A 22686-nucleotide genomic window follows, 5' to 3' on the forward strand; every position below is an offset into this window, starting at 1 on the left:
TGACTGGATTTTAACGGGGTGGCTGTGGCTGCAGGGTGGAGCATGGCCTCCAGGGGACACACAGTATTAAGGCAGAATGGCCCTGATGGTCGTGGTAAAGGTGACAGATATTGTTAGCAGGTGGGTTAGCAGTGACTAGCTTCACTGCACAAACTTAAGAACAGCCTGTGTCTGTCACTCACTCATTCCGTCCCTAAACGTTGATGATATGGTTTCTCCCTCCCAGGATGGATACTAGGGATATATTGATAAGCAGGAAAAGATATGACATCTCATGGCTTTGTGGGTGACTGGGCTGAGCCACATGGTTCTCACTTGGGGTCTCCAAGCAGTTGTGCTCAGATGGCAACTTAAGGTGGAATCATCTTCAGGCTTGGCTGGCTCTTCACTTCCATTCTGCCCTCACCGGGGACAGCTGGAAGAGGGGAGGCAGGTCCACTCCCAGACTACGGAGCTTCTCGTCTCCTGGAAGGCAACGGGACAAACGCAATCTGGACAGCAGACACAGCAAACGCCAAGGCCCGGAGGTGGGATGGGACGTGTCTGCTGGGAGAGCTGAAAGGAGCCCTGTGCCACAGTGAGGAGGAGAAGGGCGGCAGTAGATGAAGCTGGAGAGGCAGCCATGGCCAGATCACACAGGCCCTGACCCAAATGGTGTCAGCTTTCAGAAGAGAAGTAAACCCCTCACTACTGCTTCTCTTCTGTATCTACAATCTCTCCAGGCACATACCTTTAAACACCAGCTCTAATCTGAGGACTCCTAAATTCCCATCTCCAGCCATGTCTCTCCCTAACTCCAGAAGGGGACATCTTCCTGCCCACGTGACTTCTCCCTTTGGATGCTGCATGGGCATCCCAACACTGGATCCTACGCTGAGCTCTTGACTTCCTCCCCCCTCCTCTGGTCCCCTCACCACGCATCCCTGAGTCCTCTGCACGTCATCAATGCTACTTTCTTCTTAATCTTGCTCAGACTACAAGGCCTTCAAATCATCCTTGGATTTTCTTGCTTAAGCCAAAGTCAATCTGTCAGCATCCTGTTACCTCCACCTTCAAACTGCATCAAGAACCTGATAGTTCTCATCGAATCCACCACTCTGGTCCAAGCCTCTACCATCGCTCACCTGGATGATTTCAAAAGCTTTTCTGCAGCTGGTCTCCAAGGATGCCACTTCTCCACAATGGACCCCACACCCTACTATGCATGCCCCTGTGGCATCCCCTCACCTTGAATCCAGACCTATACCTGTCTTCTCTCCAGTAAGACCTGGCAGAAGGGACTTTCAAAGCTGAGTCATAAGTAGCCTTGTAGCTTTTGCTTAGGGCTTGTGAGGTCTTTGCTCTGGGGGGACTCAGCCACTGTGGAGGAATTCTGACCCCGAATCCACCAGGCTGTGAGGAAACCCAAGCTAGCCTGTGGAGAGGCCACATGAGGAGAGAAATATCTGGCCTGTCCCCTCTCTTCCAGCCAACTCGGGAGAGGACAACACGCAGGCAAAGAGCCAGCCAAGGCTGCAGATGACTGCAACTTCAGTTGCCATCTAAGCGTAACTACCCAAGAGGAGACCCTAGGTGAGAACCATGTAGCTGCCCAGTCAACTAATACGGCCATAAGACATCAACACGAATCACTAATCTCAGCCACTTTTTTTGGGTTGCATTAGTCCATTCTCACACTGCTATAAAGACATACCTAAAACTGAGTAATTTATGAAGAAAAGAGGTTTAACTGACTCACAGCTCCTCGGGCTGTACAGGAGGCATGGCTGGGGAAGCCTCAGGAAACTTACAGTTATGGCGGAAGGCAAAGGAAATGCAGGCACATCTTCATATGGCAACAGGAAAGAGCATGAAGTGGGAGGGGCTACACACTTCTAAACCAAGAAATCTTGTGAGAACTCAGTCACTATCACAAGAACAGCAAAGGGGAAGTCTGCCCACATGATCCAATCATCTCCCACCAGGTCTCTTCCCCCACATTGAGAACTACAATTCAACATGAGATTTGGGTGGGGACATAGAGCCAAACCATATCAGGGTGCTTTGTGATACAGCAATAGCTAACTGGTGTACCTCTGTGCGGGTCTTCCTGCACCTCCTCTTGTGTACTACATCTCTACAGAGTTGCAGATATAATTCCTTAAAAAATCAGGTTAGATCACGTCATTCTACTGTTGAAAACCGTTTAATGGCTTCCCATCTCAGGAAGAAAAGAGCCAAAGTCCTTATCTTGGCCTTCAAAAGCTTTAAGTGATCTGCTCCATGTCATCTCCCTCATCTGACCTCATCTTCTAATTGTTTCCCCACGTTCATTCTACTCCTGCTCCTCGGACTTCCACACACTTCTCAGACACAGCGGGCACTCACCATCTGCCCCAGGGCCTTTGCACTTCTGCACAGCTCCCTCCCTGGCTTCATCCAGGTCTCTGCTCAAAGGACTCACCACAGTGAGGTCTCCCCAACCACTAAATGTAAACCAGCTCTTCCATGACTATCACCCTTCACCCCTTCTCACTTCCCCACCTGACCTGCACGTGAATTCATCAACTCTCCACCAGAAGCAAGGGCATGGATTGAGATCACTTTTTCCAGAAACAAGAAAGCATTTGACACAAAGTGGTTGCTCAATATTTTTGAATGAATATGTCTTCGGGTGTGGGTCCAACTAGATTTCTTTTTTTTAACTTTTATTTTAGGTTCAGGGGCACATGTGCAGGTTTGTTATATAGGTTTTAATCAGGGCAAGTACTGTAGGCTTTGAAATTCTTCGGGAAGCCGGTGCCTGAGGTGAACAAATCCATTTCCCTTTAAAATCTGCATATCTGGACATACTTTTTTGACTCTTCAAGTGAAAATTACTTGGCAACCCCCACAATACAGTCAAAACGGGCTCTGAAAAGAACCGTGTGGGCCGGATGCAGTGGCTCACACCTGTAATCCCAGCACTTTGAGAGGCCAAGACGGGCACATCACGAGGTCAGGAGTTCGAGACCAGCCTGACCAACATGGTGAAACCACATCTCTACTAAAAATACAAAAATTAGCTGGGCGTGGTGGCGGGCACCTGTAATCCCAGCTACTCAGGAGGCTGAGGCAGGAGAATCGCTTGAACGTGGCTGGCGGAGGTTGCAGTGAGCCCAGATCACACCACTGCACTCCAGCCTGGGCGACAGAGCGAGACTCCTTCTCAGAGAAAAAACAACAACAAAAAATAAATGAATACACCATGTGTTTCTGTGCATAACCAATCACGGGCTGCAGGGAAGCAGGGCACGTTGTCTTTAGCTAAACTGGATGATCACTATTAAGACAGACGGCACATCAGCGATATTTGGAAACAAAAAAGCCCGCATATGAATGTGACCAGTGGGCTAATTATCAGTTCAGAGAGGCCCTGAATGCACATTGGCACAGCTCCACAGCTGTTAATTACCCCCATGAATACAGGACGAGCAGTCTTCAGTCACAGGCCGCACGCCGCCCCCTGCCCCCCAGTCACGTTAGGACGTGGAAGACACACGACACGTCAGGTGCGAGATGAGAATGGTGACCACGGGGTTTGGGATGGAAAGCCATGGTGATGACTGCCTGAGCATCATGCTTTAACCCAAGTGAGCCGCTTCTACTGTTCTACTGCACCTGTCGTCTACTAATGGAACAATGTGGGTTTCTTGAGGATCAGCGGGGAGGTCTGTAGAGTGGGAACCTGGAGTTCTCCCACCCCGAGGATCCAGGGGTCACTATGCTCGCCATCTCCCACATGTGGTGATACCCCGACCCGGAGCCGCACATCCCTAGGTTTCCCTGTCATAGCAGACGACACCATTGCTGCCCCAAAAACTCACGTCCTGACCCCTTCCCGCCTCTCACACGCCACGTCCAGTCCATCAGCAAACCCTGTTGATTCAACCTTGAAGATGCACCCTGAGCCTGCGCCCTGAGCCTGCGTGCTCCTCCCCACCCTGACTTGGTGGAAGCCCCCATTATCTCGCATCAGGACACGGCTCCCAGTGGGGTCCCTGCTTCCACTCCTGATTTTTTCTGTGTGGCCACTGGAATGACTCTCTACAAACCAAAGCCAGATGCACGTCCTCTCTCAATTCCAATGGCATCTGACACAAACGGATTGCAAAACTGTGCCACAATCGCTCCCTGCATCTGAGGTAGAAAGGTAAGAGATGAGGCTTAGAATTGGGACCAAACAGGACTAGCTAAATCAGGTCCCAGGCAGAAGCACCTTCCCATGAGATGCACCCACAGTGCCATGTCAGTTGACCATTGCCATGGCAACACCCAGAAGTTACTACCCCTTTCCATGGCAATGACCCAGCCATCCAGAAGTTACCACCATTTTCCAATAATTTTCTGCATAACCTGCCCCTTAATTGGCATGTAATTAAAACCTGGTTTAAATCCAACTTCAGAGTCACCTCTGAGCCACTACTCTAGGTGCACGGCCTGTGAGGTAGCCTTGCTCTGCAAGGAGCAGGACCTCTGCTGCTGCTATGCACAGACGCTTCAGTAAAAGCTGCTAACACCACCAGCTTGCCCTTGAATTCTTCCTTGGGTAAAGCCAAGAACCCTCCCAGCCTAAGCCCTGATTTGGGGCTCCCTGCCCTACACCACATCTACATTCTTGCTGACATGACTTCTTGGCTCCTCTTAGCTGGAGATAGAGTTAACGTCCCTAACCCCTGAAACCAGGCAGACACTGAGATTTGCTTTGGCCAACAGAATTCAAGAAGTGCCTTTCTCCATTCAAGCCTGGGCCTCATGAGGTCTTCCGTGTCTCTGCCTCATTCATGGCCCAACTGTGCCCGGCCAGAAGCCCTATCTCACCTGATGGAGGAGGGGAGAGCAAGGAGCAAGGCGGTCACCCCAGCCCAACCAACCAAGACCCTCCAGTGGCCACACCCAGGTGCATGTGAGCCCCGGCTGCACCGGAAGAGCTGTTCAGTCCAGTTCAGTCAAGCTGAGAAGCTCCATGCAGCCAACCAGAGGTTTGGGAGCAATGATGGACTATGACCGCTTCAAGCCCCAGGCTTCAGGATGGTCTGTTATGCAGCCTTATTGGGACAGGGGATAATACATACACTTCTACAATTCTTGGAGTTCTACCTTGGCCTATAAGACTCTAACTTATTCCCAATCCAGGTTTCATTTTTTTCCTTCCCTGCCCCTCCCCATTCACTGACTGGCCCATCTTCTTCTCCTTGGACATGTCAGGCGTCCATGCACCCCAGGCCCTCTGCACTCCCCTCTGCCTGGGATGCTCCTCCCTGAACACTGACAGGGCTGCTTCCTCCCTCTGCTCAACATATATGTCTTGGGAAGCCTCCTGGACCACTCTTTCAAAGTGCCACCATCAGCAGGAACTGATTTCCTGCTCCTCTACCCAGTTTATTTTTCTGCAAAGCACTGATCACTGCCTGACGTTATAGCACAGGCATTTGACTTTCCTTCATCGGGGAGTTGAATGTTGGGGTCTCTTTCGTTAATTGCTAGACCCTTGGTGCCTGCAACCGTGCCTGGTACATAGCGCTCAATGGACCCTTGTGAATGAATGACTAGTCATACAGTGAGCAACTTGTGGCCCAAGGATGCCACGTGTGTCTCACTATACAGATCTCTGTTTAGATGCGCTGATGTATCCCTTTCCCTTGATAGGGATGCTGGCGACAGGGAAATTCCCCAAAAGACAGGGTGGACATGCAGGCAGTCTCATTAGACCACCCCACTTGGTTCACCCTCCAGTGCTTTCCCATCTCTTGGCATTTTAGATTCCACAGACCAGGAATGAATGGCTCAGGAACACTACATTTTCTCTTGTTCAAGTCCCATCAAGAAGAACTCAGCCGGACGCAGTGGCGCACACCTGTAATCCCAGCACTTTGGGAGGCCGAGGCAGGCTGACGACTTGAGGTCAGGAGTTCAAAACCAGCCTGGCCAACATGGCAAAACCCCATCTCTATTAAAAATATACATACACACACAAAATAGCCGGGTGTGGTGGTGGGCGCCTGTAATCCCAGCTACTAGGGAGGCTGAGGCAGGAGAATCTCTTGAACCTGGGAGGTGGAGGTTGCAGTGAGTTGAGATCGCGCCATTGCACTCCATGCACTCCAGCCAGAACGACAGAGCAAGACTACATCTCAAAAAACAAAACAAAACAAAACAAAACAAAACTATTCGTGGATTCTTCTTGTGTGGGGGGCAATCTAGCCTTAGCATTCCTCCCCAACTCTCCTTGCTAATGTTGCAAGACAGGCTTGAAAACTCCATATGCCATTAGGCTCTTCTTCTCCAAAGAACTTCCAAAGAAAGAGACTTGGGAAAATTGCTCCTCCATTGCTATGAAAATGTTCCTGACAACAGTTTCTTCTGTATTTTTCTGCATATCCTCTAACATAACATTCCGAGTAAGAAAACCATGTCCAGCACGCCGTGCCTTGTTTTGCTGGGGAAGCAGTGAGCTCCCTTCCCCAAAGAAGTGAGAATTATGCAATTGTTCATATTTTCTTTTCTGTCCAGCCTCCCTGGAAACTCGGAGCCAAATGAGAATCTTGGAGTAACTACGTTCACCCTCCAAGGCGGTATATTTTAGTTCTTTCTTCTCTTTATGCACACATTCTACTTCCTTCCATATCACCTCATTATATTTAATGATTTTGGTAATTAGGACATATTCTTGGAAAGAAGCACAATAAAAACACATTCACAGATAATGAAGTCATCAATTATCATTTTTTTTAAGTACGAAAATCAGGAGGGACTCAAATCAGGTTAAATATTCACTGCGTGATCCACGCTAGGGGCGCGTCTAGTCAGTTTCAGTATTATTCTTACATGATTGTTTCAGGAACATTCAGCCCCAATTTCAGCCTTATCTATTTCACTGAAAGCTTTTATATTTGGAAGGAAAACCACATCCCGTTCACAATTCAGTCAAACCCAGTGGTGGCTGTGATTTGGTGGCCCTTCAATCTGCTGTAGGAGACTGAATCTGCGCGTGGTAGAGGGTTTTACATCCCTGGCCTCCCCTTCCCCAGTCATATCAATCAAAAGTGTCCTCAGACATTGCCAAATGTCCCCTGGAGGGCAAGCTGGCCCCGCTGAGAACCATCTTTCATGGCTTTTTAATCCAGGGCTCTTCCCCAGGCTGGCATTTCAGGGTCTTTGCTCCGTGCAGGCAAAGGAGAGGGGCTGTGAGCCGGCCCTCAGGCACGCTTAGCTGGGAACCCTGCATCACCTGACGTTCTCCCAAGATGGGTCTCTGATCCGGTAGAATCCTCTTTGGCTTCCAGCAAATCAGGTTGACTGAAACTGTGCTGAGTTCCAATTCCATTCACATTACTGACAACAAAAGAAAACAACGCCAACCACTCAAAGGGCATGAGGTCAGAAAGGAGGGAAGATGCTGCCTCGCTGGCTCTGAAGGCGGAGCGCGAGGCCCTCAGCAGCCCTTGCAGCTGGAAAGGCAAGGAATGAATTCTCCCCAAAGCTCAGAAAGGCACTCAGTCCTGCCAACACCAGATCACAGCCCTGTGAGGCTCATCTCAGGCTTCTGACCTCCAGAACTGTAACAGAATACGTGTACGTCGCTTTAAGCCACCGAGACACTATGGGGTCACTTGCTACAGCAGCAATAAGAAACAGATACACAGTTTCTGAGCCTCAGTACCACTGACATGTGGGACCAGGTGATAATCTGCTGTAGGAGACTGATCTGTGCGTGGTAGAGGGTTTTACATCCCTGGCCTCCCCTTCCCCAGTCACATCAATCAAAAGTGTCCTCCGACATTGCCGAATGTCCCCTGGAGGGCAAGCTGGCCCCACTGAGAACCATCTTTCATGACTTTTTAATCCAGCAGACTCTCCGCTAAGCTCCTTCCTCCCAGGGATTCATGGCACACCCTCCGTTAAATTCACTAAGCCCTGAATGTGTGTCCCAGGCGCTAAAGGCAGAGGGTTGGATAAGTCACGGTGTGTGCCCTCAGAAAACTCACAGTCAGTCATCGAGGCAGCTGCTTAAAGAATTATGTGGTAGCACCTTCTCTCTTGAGGGTTACGTTCTGAAGACTTAGAGCACACAGGGAGAAGCAGGACAGTCACCTTTCCCGTGCTGGTCCCATTCCAGGCTGTCCGGCAAACCATCTTTCTTTACTATTGAGGCAAATCATTCTTTCTCATTGAGATAGATACATGCCACCGTCTCATCATTTTGGTGTCTATGCCATGGTTTCTTTTGTCCATTCCTTTCCATTATTACCATCCCTTTTTATTCTACCATTCCACCTCACCCATGCCGGTCCTCCTCATCCCATCCCCTCCCTCCATCCCCACCACCATCCCCTGGTCCTCTCACCCCTCCACTCCCCACCACCATCCACAGGTCACTCCTCATCCCATCCCCACCCCTCCACTCCCCACCACCATCCCTGGAGGGGTCACTCCTCATCCCATCCCCCACTCCCTCCATACCCCCACCACCATCCCTGGAGTCCTCATCCATCCCCATCCCCCACCACCATCTCTGGAGGGGTCACTCTCATCCCCACTCCTCCTCCCCCACCACCATCCTGGGTCACTCCTCATCCCTCCCTCCCACTCCCCCCACCGCCATCCTGGGGTCGCCACCTCTATACCATCCCCACCCCTCCCCACTCCCCCCACCGCCATCCCTGGGGGTCCTCCCTCATCCCCCACCCCTCCACTCCCCCCCACCACCATCCTGGAGGGTCCTCCTCATCTGTCCCCCCCACCCTCCTCCCCACCACCATCCCTGGCAATTACTCAGATGCTCCCCTCAGAGTTCCAAAAGCTTCCCCAAAGAGGCTACAGATGGAGGTAAAATCACTTCTCGATTTAAAGAGTATTTGCGGATGCAGCCTAATCCTGTTTTCTGTAATTGTGAAATGCAAATGACCCTGGTAATATATGTACTGATCATAGAACTGGAGATGACTTTTTTTTTATTTTTGTAAAAAAAATGTTTCCCAGAATGAGAATCCAATCAAATTTTAACACTTGGTGAAAAAATTCATTCAGTTTAACTCAGTGGCATCAATAGCAAATCAACCCACTGGCTAAATATTGAAGGAGATCTCAGCTCATCAGGAATGCATGAGGAGCATCCAGTTATCTGTACCCCGATAGAGCAAATGTTCTGGTTTAGCTATCCTCTTTGTAACAAAGGTCATTAAACGTCCGAGCAGCAGCTTAAAATTCCTGAAGTTTGAAACCCACTGTAGCCACCTCTGGTCTTTAACGTAAGCAGACTCCATTTCCATTCAGGAGCAGAGTGCCCGCCACTGCACAGCTCAGCTGTGTTTAACATCCTAAGAAATGGAAATGCATAATTGGCTTTATGGAATTGCTTCCAGAAACACTGGAATTTTGTTATTTATTGCTTTTTATACCACAAAAAGGGGGAAAGCAGCCCCAACATCTCTGAATGTGGATGATGGCCTCCAAAGGAGCTTGACGTAGCTTCTGCTCGGGGGTCCTGTAGCCCCTCTTTCCTCACACCGACCTCACAAAGAGCAGAAGTGGTCCCAAATGCAGAAAGCCAGCCTACCTTCAGGACCTGTTCTAGGTTCTCCAGCTTGGCTTGGAGCTGGTGTTTCTCCTTCAAGGCCAAATCTCGCTCTCTGGTCAAGAGGGTGAGTGGGTGGTTGAGATGCACATACTCTGCCTTCACCTGCAAGCGGAAGGAATGGAGACAAGGAGGTTATCACAACCTGCCTAAGAGCTGGAGCAGGCATCTGCCTCCAGCTGGTATCCACTGCTTCCTCTTTAGGAGGAAAATCTTCAATTTCCTCTTAGAGGATTCTTCCTTTCCTCCTTCTCCATCATGGACTGGGTCCACGCCTACTAGGGGCCACTACATATGACCAAGGGCTGACCAATCAGCAGACGACCTCTGTCTTCCTCCCGCCCACCTCCACCACAGCCTCAGTGATTGGTTCAGGGTTGCAAACGTGCCACAGACCTGGCCAATCAGTGTAATCTCATCTCCTGGATGTAGTGATTGGTTGGGAAGTCACATGACCCAATTGCATTCTGGGGGAATGAGATCCTGCACTAGTATAGGAACCTGAAAGAACTCTCCCTTTTGCCCACCGGACTTGGAAAGTTAAAGACAAAAAGCTGCAACTACTGTGGCCTTTGTCATCACGAGGGAAGAACCCATCTGAGAACAGAGCCAATGAGATAAATGCAGAGACGCAGAGGGAAAAGCAGGATCCCCATGGCATCATTTGAGCACCCAGATCAAACTGAGCCTGAAGCTAATTATCTTTTCCTTTTCAGTCACTTGGACCAATAGATTCTCCTTGTTTGCTTACACCAATTTCAGTCGTCTGTCCCCTGTAACTATGAGAGCCCTAACAGATACAAGTGTTTTCCCATTGTCTAAGCATATTGATTCTTGTCTAAAAATTTTACCTCATCTTAAAAGTGAATAAAAATGCCAATGAAATTCCACATGAACTAGAATGCATTCCCCCAATAAATCCAAAAAAACACATAAATTCCATTCTTAGGCCACAACCCCCAGGGCCAAGCTACAAGCTGATTGGGAAGGGAGGCGCCACGTTCAGTCTCTCTCCTCTTCGAAACAGGTCAGGGGATGCTATCAATGAAAGAAATCGCCATGGTTCCTTTCCCATTCATTTTCATTGTGGAGGCAACATATTTTAACCCAACAGCAGCCTTGTCATTTCTTTTTCTCCTCCCCAAGTCTCATGATGTGAATTATGGCTTCAATAACAGACTAACACAATGCCACGCTTGTCAGCTGCAGAAGTCCTTTCTATTTCAAATACTTTCTGTACTGAGTGTTAGTTTAACCTGACAACTTCTGGGGCACCAGAAGAAAGGCAGGCACCCACTTGGCATTCCCGAATGGGAACAGGGTTACAGGAAAGCTGTTATTAAGAGGTCGCACAGAGGTCTCATTCGAAGGAATATTTTAATGCCATTTTGCTGCAACGTGATGTTATCAGGCAATGAACTTAGAGAAATAATCCAAATGCCCCCGGTGAAAATGTCACGACCTATTTGAATTAAACCATCCTCACTTCTGAACCTCAATACCCCGGGGTGCAGGTTTGCAGAAAGCATCACTTCTCGTATCCTAGCTGTTCAGGAACATTAGGACTTGGGAGTCATGCTTGAATGCTCCTAAATTCAGTCTCACACAGCGACCAGCACCATCTTTCTGAAATACCTGCCAGATCTTGCCTCTCCCTGCTTGAAACCTTCTAAGGTTTCCACAGAATTTAGAATAAAATCCAAACTCCTTGGTGGTCTAAAAGCCCCACCCACCTGCTACCCTGTTGCCTCCATGCTGGGGACACCCTGGCCTCCTTCTGTCCCTTAAACAGGTCGAGCCTCTTCCCACCCCGGAACCCTTGCACCTGCTGATTCTGTTGCCTGCAGATCTCTACCCCGCCCTGCCCCAGGCTGCTCAGGTCTGGCTCCTTCTCATTCGGTGTAACCTCAGACAGGCCTTCCCAACCCTTGCAAGGTGACGAAACCCTTGTCTCCACCCCCCGCCTCCATGTCCCTCCCTCCCACACCGCCATGCTTCAGTGTCCATGTGTGTTCGGTACTGTCCTCTGCGGCTGTTTGCCTTCTTCCTGTGGCTGCTCCTCATTGGAACAGAAGTGTCACCAGACAGAAGTTTTCTTCTGCCACGCAATTTCCCATCGTCAGAGCCCAGAGGACCGCCTGGCAGGGAGTCAGTGGTCAAGCAAGATTTTTGTACTGAGTGGAATGGTGTTGAGGAAAGTTCCAAGAATGGAAAGGTGGCCCTGGCTCCTGGGTGGACTACTGCTGTTAACTCTCCCAGACCCAGGCCCCACCATCATCCATCCCTCTTTGTGTCCCAAGAGGCTCATCCTCACGGCCTGCACCCCCCGTACCATCCCGGCTTCTAATCAGCTTGCCCAGTGGAAGACATGATGGAGAAACTATGGATCAGCATGACCCCTGGCCCCCGGCCCTCCCCAGCAGCCTGCAGGGGTTACTCTGAGTTACTCCCCTGAGAAAGACCGCTGGTGAGCCTGGCCCTTGGCTGGAGGCCTGGGAACTGGGATCTGGGGAGAATTCCTACATTCCCTAATCGATTAGGGCGGCTTCCCGCATCGAGGCCACTTGAACAAGACGGTTTGTCCTGAACACCTTTCCTTCTGGGAGTCTGGAATTGTGGTATGTGCTGGACAGAGAGAGCCCATGTGACCAGGTCCCCATAAAAACTCTGGTTGCTGAGTCTTTAATGGGCTTCCCTGATAGATGACATTTCACACACATCACAGCTTGCAGCTGTGGGTCCACTAAGCGTCCTGTGTGATTCTTGGGAATCCTCTTGGGAGACGACCTGGAGGGCCTGTACCTGGTCTCCCCCTGGCTTCATCCTGTGTGGCCCTCTCCCTTTGCCACCTGTGCTGTGTGTCCTTTTGCTGTAATAAGTCACAGCCCTGAGGGCGGCTGCACACGGAGCCCTGCAAGTCCTCCCACTGGGTTGTGGAACTGGGGTAACGCCCAACAGTGTCCTTCTATGGGGAGGGCCTCTCCCACACCCTTCTCCCCATACCCATAGCAGGTGGCCACGGTGCCCAGCCTCTGCTGGTCTCAGACTCCCAACCCCCTTTGCAGGTGTCCTGCCGCCCCCGCCCCCCGGCCCCTGTAACACCACCGACACCTTTGCTAGTACTTTATTTTCTAAATTCTGCTCCATCCTCCAGTTTGCAAATGCTGTCTATTTGCTTTTGTGACCCTGATGGGTAAAATCTCCAAAGAAAAAGAACATTAACAGCCCAAAAGCAACATGATGACTCAGAGGCTCCCTACCTAAGGAGTTTCTAGTTTGGAGAGGAATTGATTCAGACTCATGCTTCACAGAGAAGCCAACGTGGGTTTCAGGCTCCATGTGCAGAGCCCAGCATGAAGATGCATTTATTATCCAGCTTTTTACAAGAGCACTGGACAGTCAGGAATTGCCCTCTAGGGGGCAGCATCCAGTGCTTTGGTCAAGAACAGACAACCTCCAACCTACAACAGGCCACCGTTCCAGTGTGAACCTGGAAAGAAATTACCGAGCACCGGTACGCATTCTCCCACGGGCACGTCACAAACGGTGGCCAGAAGCTAGAGTCCAGCTGGCCCCTAAATCCTATTTGTCCCACAATAGAGCTAAAAGGGAGCTAAATTTAACACAGTAGAGTGGAAACACGGTGTTTCTGCAGTGGACAATATGGTGGTAATTGCAGTGACTTAACAGAAGGCAATAATGTTGGGGGAACAAATGGATCCGTTGGTCTTGAGGTGATGCTCATAAGCAAAGTAAAAGAAAAGAAGTTCTCGGAGGAAGGTGAAGAGTCCAGGCAGAGTCTACGGAGGACCTCGAGGGCAAGTCAATGACATTTACTCTTTTTTTTTTTTTTTTTTTTGAGATGGAGTCTCGCTCTGTTGCCCAGGCTGGAGTGCAGTGATGCAATCTCAGCTCACTGCAACCTCCACCTCCTGAGTTCAAGGGATTCTCGTGCCTCAGCCTCCCAAATAACTGGGGTTACAGGTGCACACCACCATGCCTGGCTAATTTTTGCATTTTTAGTAGAGACAAGGTTTTGTCATGTTGGCCAGGCTGGTCTTGAACTCCTGACCTCAAGTGATCTGCCCACCTCGGCCTCCTGAAGTGCTGGAATTACAGATGTGAGCCACCATGCCCAGCCGATATTTACTCTTTCGTGGACCTCATCTCATGCCACAATTATGGTTTTGCATTTCTTTGACTTAAAATTCCCGATAGTGTCATCTTTTTGTTTACCAGAATGATGAAGGCCACGACTCTGGTTCACAACAAGAAGGAGAGGGTGTGTGGACATGGAGAGGGTGTGTGGACAAGGAGAGAGTGTGTGGACAAGGAGGGGGTGTGGAGGGGTGTGTGGACAAGGAGGGGGTGTGTGGACAAGGAGGGTGTGTGTGAGAGAGGGTGTGTGTGGACAAGGAGGGGGTGTGTGGACAAGAGGGGGGTGTGTGGACAAGGAGAGGGTGTGTGTGGACAGAAGTGTGTGGACAGGAGGGGGAGGGAGCTGATTTCCTGGATGTATAATGCCTGAGTAACGGCCCCACACGAAGATGCCCACATCCAAATTCCTGAAGTCTGTGAATATATCACTTTTCGCGGCCGAACGGACCCTGAGGATGGGATTGCATGGAGGGTCCTGAGAGTGGGAGAGCACAGCGGTTATCCAGATGGGCTCTATGTAATCACATGGGCTCTATGTAATCACAGAGCCCTCATGAGGAAAAGTAGAGTCAGAGACGAAAAAGAGAGAGCTCGGACAACGCTCTGCTGTCAGCTTTGAAGATCAGGGAAGGCAGCCAAAGTAAGGCAAGAGGAGAGACTCGACCCCAGAGCCTCAGGAAAGCACACAGGCCTGCTGACACCTTGACTTCAGGACTTAAGACGTGCAGAGCGCTGAGACACGACGGAGTGTTTGTGGGAATCTGTCGCAGCAGCAATAAGGCAACTGCTGCGGAGGTCAGCTAGACGGCGGTCCTCATCACCACAAGCACGCATTGAATTGTCACTCTGCACCAGCAACTGGCATCTGTCCCTGGAAAGCCTAAGCCCCAGTGAGCTGGGCCCCACCCCTCCGTATCCCCCAAGTCAAGGTTTGTCACCTCCTCTCCTGGTGCAGCCCCCAGGGCTTCAGTCGCCCCGCTGGCTCCTCTAACCCTGCCTGCACCTTCCTAAGAATGCTTATACTTAGCAACCGTCCTCATTGCTTTCGGGGGATGTGCCATATCTCGCCTGCTGGGACCAGACTGAGACCGTCTGTGACATGGTTCTGATGAACCTGGAGCAGAAATCTCTGGAGGACAATGACCTTTCATGAAACAGAGCTTCATGAGAAAAGCTTCAGCCCCTCTTCCTCCCGCCACAGTGGGGATGCGATCCTTCGAGATGGAATGCCACCTGTCTCGGTGTCACAGAAGCCACCCTCCACACACGTCACCGCTGGACAGGAGCCCCCGGGCCCTCGCTCCTTCTCTAGGCAGCTGCCTCTGGCCGGGGTCACCACCTCTGGGCTTCCTGAACATGATAGTGCCCCTCGTGTGTAACCCACCAAGCTCAGGCTTCCGTGAGGGGCAGCTGGAAATAACCCCAGCTGATACACCTGGAGAAGGGGGCGTTCTCTAATTCAGCAGCCACTGATCCCACCTGGATAGAGGACTGATGCCGCTAAATTAAAACACGATAAATATCGGCTCCAATGGGCCACTCAAATGCTGGCACCTGGGGCCGTGGCCCAGAAGAGAGCCTGGCAGTTTCCTCTCTGCTGGGTTGGGTTTTGCAGCCCAGCTCATGCCAGGAGACTTGGCGGACGGGCCCTTAGCTGACAGATGCCCTGGCCGCTGGCTCCGAAGAACACAGGGGTGCAGGGATCCCCACTGCATTGAGGTCTCTGCCTCAAAGTCCATCACTTTTTTTTTTTTTCTTGAGAGAGCCTGACTCTGTCACCCAGGCTGGAGTGTAGTGGCGTGATCTCGGCTCACTGCAACCTCTACCTCCCAGGTTCAAGAGATTCTCATGCCTCAGCCTCCCGAGTAGCTGGGATCACAGGCGCACTCCACCATGCCCAGCCAATTTTTGTATTTTTAGTAGAGACGGGGTTTCTCCATGTTGGCCAGGCTGGTCTCAAACTCCTGACCTCAGGTGATCCATGCGCCTTGGCCTCCCAAAGTGTTGGGATTACAGGCGTGAGCCACTGAGTCCGGCCTGGGTCCCTGTCCCATTGCTCTTGGTCTAGAACAGTCTCCTGGATGTTCTCAAGAGCCAGATAAGTCTCCTACTAAAGGAGAAAGTGAACTCAGAGTGACAAAGATGACTCAGAGATCTTCACTAAGACACACAATCAAAGAAAAAATGTCCCAGACGTTCAAGGGTAGGAACCCAGACGATTCTTCCTTTGTCCTGATTAAATGCAAGGTGAGGAACAATTCCCTCTTATAAGTTTTTTAGAGAGTAATAATCAGCTGCAACCCTGGGCTGGACACTCACCTTTCAGTCAAAAACTAAGCCTCATGAATCCCAAATATCTATGTGTGTCATCCTTTTAAACTTTCCTAATTTTCTTACTAGAAAACAATGCTTAACGAGGGAAATGGCTAGTAAGTCACATGGCTGACATTTCATACCAGTGTTTCCTAGCTGTGCCTGTACTTCTGCAACCTTGGGTTTCTGGCCAGCAGGTAAGAGGATTCCCTAGGTTGTAGGAAGTTCTGACCCATGCTACAGCAAGGTCAAAGGTCATGAACGTAATGACCTACTAGTGCCAGCTCCAGAATGTCAGGTACTAACAGGGTTTGAATGATTCCCCAAGACCTGCTCACCACACACAAACACAACAGCACACTAACCACCCCGGGCATCGATCCAGACACTGGATTGGATTTTATTCTCTAAAAAAAATCTCATAAGAGTGAACTGTTCACTTTGATCCAGACACTGGACTCATTTCTATTTCAAAATACATTCTCGTGGCAGCAACAGTGGCACCAGGTGGAAGAGAAGCTTGAAATTTTGGCCTCAGATAATCAATGTGATGAAAACCTTGAACCTCAGACCTGCTACAGGGACAGGGGCCCAGTGTGGGGAGGAGGGAGCTCAACAGGCCCCTCCTAACCCAAACAGAGAAGAAATTTGAATCATTTTTTCTGAAATCAACAAAAGGTTGGCTTTGCAGCTTCAAAGGCATCAAGCATATTCTTTGCACTATGTCTTGGATCCCAGCTCATCGGTTCCTCCCACAAGGCCGCCTGCCTGAGAGAATTCAACACCCCAGACAGCCCAATACCACCGTTTGCGCCTAAGAACCAATCCTTTCTGCACAGGGAAAAAGGCTGACAATGTAGTCTCTTTGCATTCATAATTAAGTGCTCTGAGAATTAATTTCTGTCTCTTAATCAGTGCTACCGAAAAGCAGTTTGCAATTCTAAGCAAGAATCAGATAGAGGAATTGCTGATCCCCCCGTGTCTGCAGGGACCCAGAAGAGCGCTGGTGTTTCTGCAGGTTTGCGTTGATGAGCTTACCCATGAGTCTGGAGGGACGGTTGAATGCTTCTATTAGCACAAACTCACCCCCACCCCTTCAGTCTCCCCAGCTACCCTGGACCACAGAGATGCTTGGCCCAAGAGACAGTCTCTGGCGACTGCCACTCCCTCACTGCCTCCCATGCAGGAAGCCAGCCCAGGCACTTGGAAGGAAATCCAAGCTCCACAAAGCAGGCTGCAGGACAGACCCGGTGCCCCTGCTGCCTCTCCCAAAGCACTGCCATTCCTGTCCACCCGGGGGAGCTGCTGGGCTCCCTCAGACACCCCTGCAAAGCAGAAGCCAAGGCAAGCTCATTTCCTGTGCCTTGCAGCCTCGTTTAAAAGGCCAAGCTGAGAAGACAGCAGGGGGAGAAATTCAAACCTCAAGCGAACAAACAAAGCGGTTTGAATCCCACGGGAGCAGGGATGTCAGGCTGCACCACCAGCCATCTAGGAAAGGAGGCTGCCGCCGTTGTGAGGGCTGAGCCCTGGGACCCCCACCTCTGCCGGCCTTTGCTGGCCTGGTCAATGCCTGCAGGGCTCAGCTCCAGCACCCCCGTGCCCCCACAGCTGGCATTGCCTCTCCAGGTGCAGGAGCCCAGCTCGGGAGCAGAGTGTGGACACATGCAGCTATTTTAGTCGTAGGAAGAAAGCCATCCCAGGATCCAACCTCCCTGTGCCCAGCTCCCCACCAGCCCTGCCGTCAGCCTGCACTGGAGGCCTGAAACGCCCCCATCTTTTTTATATTTTTCCTCCTATTTGAAGAAAAATACTCCTGGCCTAAGAAAGTCACTAAGCCTAATGATGCATTCAGACCTCAGTGTGAGTGAGTGTATCAGAGCCTTTCCTGAAAGTGTAGGTTTGGAAAGTGGGGACTGGTGGAAAAATGGGGGAAGCATACTAATTGGAGGGTCAGGATATATTAAAACACACCTTGTTTTTTTTTTTTTTGAGATGGAGTCTCGCCCTGTCGCCCACGCTGGAGTGCAGTGGCGCGATCTCGGCTCACTGCAAGCTCCGCCTCCCAGGTTCATGCCATTCTCCTGCCTCAGCCTCCCGAGTGGCTGGGACTACAGGCGCCCGCCACCACGCCAGGCTAATTTTTTGTATTTTTAGTAGAGACGGCGTTTCACCGTCTTAGCCAGGATGGTCTCAATCTCCTGACCTCGTGATCCGCCCACCTCAGCCTCCCAAAGTGCTGGGATTACAGGCGTGAGCCACCGTGCCCGGCCTAAAACACACCTTTTTAAGAAAAATTATGATAAAATACACATTACATCAAATTTACCATCTTAACTATCTTACATGTAGCTACTTCAGTGGCATTAAGGACATTCGCGCTGTTCCACAACCATCACCACCACCCATCTCCAGAACTCTATCCTCTTCCCCAACTGAAGCTCCGTCCTCATTAAACAGCACCTCCCTATCCCCCTCCACCCAGCCCCTGGCACCTCCATTCTACTCCTTGTCTGTATGGCTCTGATGACTCTAGGAACCTCATACAAGTGGAATCAGACAGCGTTTGCCCTTTGGGACTGGTTTATTCACGCAGCAAAATGTCCCCAAGGTTCATCCACGCAGTAGCATGTGTCAGAGTTTCCTTCCCTTTCAAGGGTCAGTAATATTCCATTGTACACATATGCCACGTGTTGTTTATTCACTCATCCGTCAGTGGAAATGTGGGCTAGTTCCACCTTTTGGCTACTATAAATTTGTAACATGTACATATATCATTTGAGACCCTCCTTTTCTTTTTTTTTTTTTTTCTTTTTTTTTGAGACTGAGTTTCCTTCTGTTGCCCAGGCTGGAGTGCAATGGCATGATCTTGGCTCACTGCAACCTCCACCTCCCAGGTTCAAGTGATTCTCCTGCCTCAGCCTCCCAAGTAGCTGGGATTACAGGCATGCACCACCACGCCTGGCTAATTTTTGTATTTTTAGTAGAGATGGGGTATTCACCATGTTAGCCAGGCTGGTCTCCAACTTCTGACCTCAGGTGATCCACCCGCCTCAGCCTTTCAAAGTGCTGGGATTACAGGTGTGAGCCACTACGCCCAGCCCCCTTTTCAATTCTTATCCCCAGGATTGGGATTGGTGGATCATATGCAATTTTATTTTTAATTTTTTGAGGGACTTCCATACTGTTTTCTATAGTGGTTGCATCATTTTACGTTCCCAGCAACAATGTGCAGGATTCCAGTTTCTCCACATCCTCATCAACACTTGTAATTTCCTGAAAAGCGCATCTTTAAAAAAATGGCCAAACGAGAAGGCAAGAAAACAAGTGTCAAATCAAGACACCTCTAATTTTTATATTTAATCACTACAACTCAGTTATTCCTTGAAATATGCATTGTCAAAGCTGCAAAATTAACAGCTTAAAACCACCCATCATTCAATAGATGTTGGCTGAGCACCTACTGTGCATCCTGTGAAGGTACAGGAGAGAGTCATGGATATGACAGAAAGTCCTCTGCAATGACCAGCCCACATTCTCATAGGAGACGGAGAAACACATAAGTGAAGACCCGTGATAGACTAAGATAGCAAGAAAAGATACAAAGAACATGAAAACAGGTATGGTCACATAGAGAAAAAAGGGATGGAGGGAGGGCCATCAGAGTAGATGTTAGAGCCACAAATGCTCACCAGGAGGGACACGTAACCTGAGGCTTGAGAGGCAAGAAGCTCCCAGCTGTTGAAGATGAGGGAGTAGAGTGTTCTAAGCAGAGACAACCATCAAATACTGAGACAAGCTTAGGGATCCAAGGAACGAAAGTAAGTCAGAGGTGGACGGGAGGTAGCAAGACGGACAGGATGGTGGCCACAGGGAGAAGCCTCAGTTTTATTTATGGAAGGCATTGGAAGGGTCAGAGGATTGCGTGATCCAGAGGGCATCACAAGATTATTCCAGTTGCCATAGGGAAAAGACCATAGGATGACAAGGGAGCTGGACAGGCCAGTTAGGAAATGGCTTTGGCATCTGGGAAAGAGAAGATGACCACAGTGGAGAGGAGGGGAGGAGAGCTGGGGCACGTCTGGCGGTGAGGGGGCTGGTTGGTGAGCTCCATGGTTTGAATGCATCCCCCAGATTTCATGTGTGGGAAACTTAATCCTCAACAGAGCAGTACTGAGAGGTGGGGCCTTTAAGAGGTGACTGGATCACGAGGACTCTGCCCTCATGAATGGATGGGTCCATTCATGGATTAATGGATTAATGTGTTAATTGACCAATGGGTTATCAGGGGAGTGGAACTGCCGGCTTAATAAGAAGAGGAAGGGAGCCCTGAGCTGGTATGTGAGCACACTCAGCCCCCTTGCCACAGGATGCCCTGCACCACCTTGGGACCCTGTAGAGTCCCCATCAGCAAGAAGGGCCTCACCAGATGCAGCCTCTCAACCTTAGGTTCTCAGCCTCCATAGCTTAAGAAATAGATTCCTTTTCTTTATAAAGTACCAAGTTTCAGGTATTCTGTTATGAGCAACAGAAAACAGACTCAAGCAGGGAGTTAGATTCGGATGAAGTAAGATCAGCGCCCAGGAGGCCCCAGCATGGAGGCTCAGGCAATCAGGAGCGGCCATACCATTCACTGGGGAGAAAGTGGTTTGGGAGAGTAGACACCAATGGGTTTGTTCTGCCTTGTTGTTAAAGATACAGGTGCCTAATAGACTTCCAAGCAGAGATAACCAGAAGACAGTGGATGAGACATCATTGGGTGCCTCACATGCTGGTCACGTGAAGAAGTGAGAGAGACCTGGCTCAGCCTCTCAGGCCACCCTCACACTGGTGTTCAGTGATTCCTCCCTGCCCTTTCCCAGTCTTTCCTCCCTGGCCCAGCCCCCTCCCTCCAGGGCCCCAGATGGTCTGTGGATGGTGGTATCAGCTACCTTGTCATGCTGCCGGGCCCTTGTGGGAAGGCCTGCATGATGGGATCTCAGGCGATGCTCTCCCTGGGTGGCATCCTTCAGTTCATTTTCCTAGGACAAAAGGAAAGGACATGTGAGGTGGTGCCCCAGTGTTTCGAGACTTGGTCGAGTGCAGTGGTTAGGAGCTCTGATTTGGAAATGAGACCCAAGGTTGAGCACTGATTCTGCAGTCCATAAGCTGTGTATGAGTTGGGAGTCATCTCTTTTTTTCCAAACCATAAATTTCCAACTCTGCAAAATGCAATCAGGTTATACTTTACGATGATTAGAATACAATACAATAATATATAGTAATCACTTAGTGTCTGTGTCCTAAAAAAGCAACAGAACTTCTCACCAATTGGAGTTGTTAATAAGCTTTGACCCATCCCTTTCCCCATGAACATTGCTCCAAACATACAGCCACAATAAACAATAGATAGAGAAAGATTAGAAATATTTAGCCACTCAAAAATAAGATAAAGCTTTCTAAGGACTAAATGGCTAGAACACAATGTGGTGAGTGGAACTCCTGGAACCTTCTAGATTCAGAGTCCAAAAATAGGCAGGGAGAATTAAGAGTCCAGCTTTTTCAGGATATCCAAGATGCAGTGTATTCCACGTAAGACAAGAGACATGAACTAAGGTCATCACATGACCCGAGGCAACAGTTAAGCCCCCAAAGAAAGCTGAAAATAATCCATCGCCTCTGCTTAGAGCCAGAGCTTTTATGAGGTGATACACCTAGAGAGGCAAGAGGGAGATGACTCATTTTTAGACTCATTTTTAGGACTTGTCTTACTCTCTAATATCACAATGGCACAGGGACTCAGAGCTGCCAATAATAAAATCTAATTCAAGACTGGGAGCACCTAGGGTGCGGTACAGTAACTACAAATAGGTAAGACAGGGAGAGTGAGCACAGAGATGGGATTAAGAATCTCCCATTCAAGATGAATCTGAAAAAGAAATTCCAGAACACATAAAGAAAACTAACCCTACTAAAGAGATCCCACAAAATTAATAATCAGGATGAATTTACTCCAGAAGAAGTAAAAATAATAAAGCGACCTGAAAAGGACTTCAATAAGTAAGTTGAGAATCCTAAAAGAGGGAATGACATCCATTCCAAAAGGTCGAAAGAGAAGCAGAAAGGATAATCAATGACTCACAGTGGAAGACGGCTGGAACTACACCAGCTACCAGCTGTCAGGTTGAGAACTTGTCTTTTTCCCAGAACTTCTCTTTTTCCCAGTTGTTCGAGTTTGCTCTCTGTTCACACCCTAAATGAATTAATACTGGTGGGACACTCACATCTTGAACTGATCTTGTTCATCTCTGTTACAATATTTCAAGTGCTACGAGTCTAGGCTCCATTCACACAATAGAAAGCAGCAAGAAATCACGTGGTTTCAACATTTCCCAGGAGAAGAGAGGCTCCTCCTGGCTACTTTCAGCTTCCGTTTTTCAGTCAACCTTCCTTTTCTCTTAGCCACAGTCATAATGAGCTCCGCTACTCTATGGCACCTACATTTTCACAGCAATAAAACATAGCGATGGAACCCAAATGTAAAAGAGTGGTGCTTTTTTCTGGGAATCAATGATCCCCCCACCTTAGGGAAAGTGATTGATAATGGAGCAATTCTCTTCTGTCTTCTGAGACGGTCTGGATGG

The 22686-nt window shown here is 49.6% G+C and overlaps 1 protein-coding gene across 1 annotated transcript in view; it reads right to left on the reverse strand.

Annotated features, from left to right (window-relative positions):
• The window catches only part of RIMBP2 (RIMS binding protein 2), a 339298-nt gene that overhangs the window by 123400 nt on the left and 193212 nt on the right, over nt 1–22686 (reverse strand). The window contains exons 3-4 of the mRNA XM_021923155.2: nt 20995–21084; nt 9578–9700 (exon numbers count right to left, since the gene is read on the reverse strand). The gene's annotated coding sequence lies outside the window, so the exon portion shown is untranslated. The remainder of the gene's footprint in view (nt 1–9577; nt 9701–20994; nt 21085–22686) is intronic.

This window comes from Papio anubis, chromosome 9 (assembly GCF_008728515.1).
Source record: "Papio anubis isolate 15944 chromosome 9, Panubis1.0, whole genome shotgun sequence".
Classification (NCBI taxonomy): Eukaryota; Metazoa; Chordata; class Mammalia; order Primates; family Cercopithecidae; genus Papio; species Papio anubis.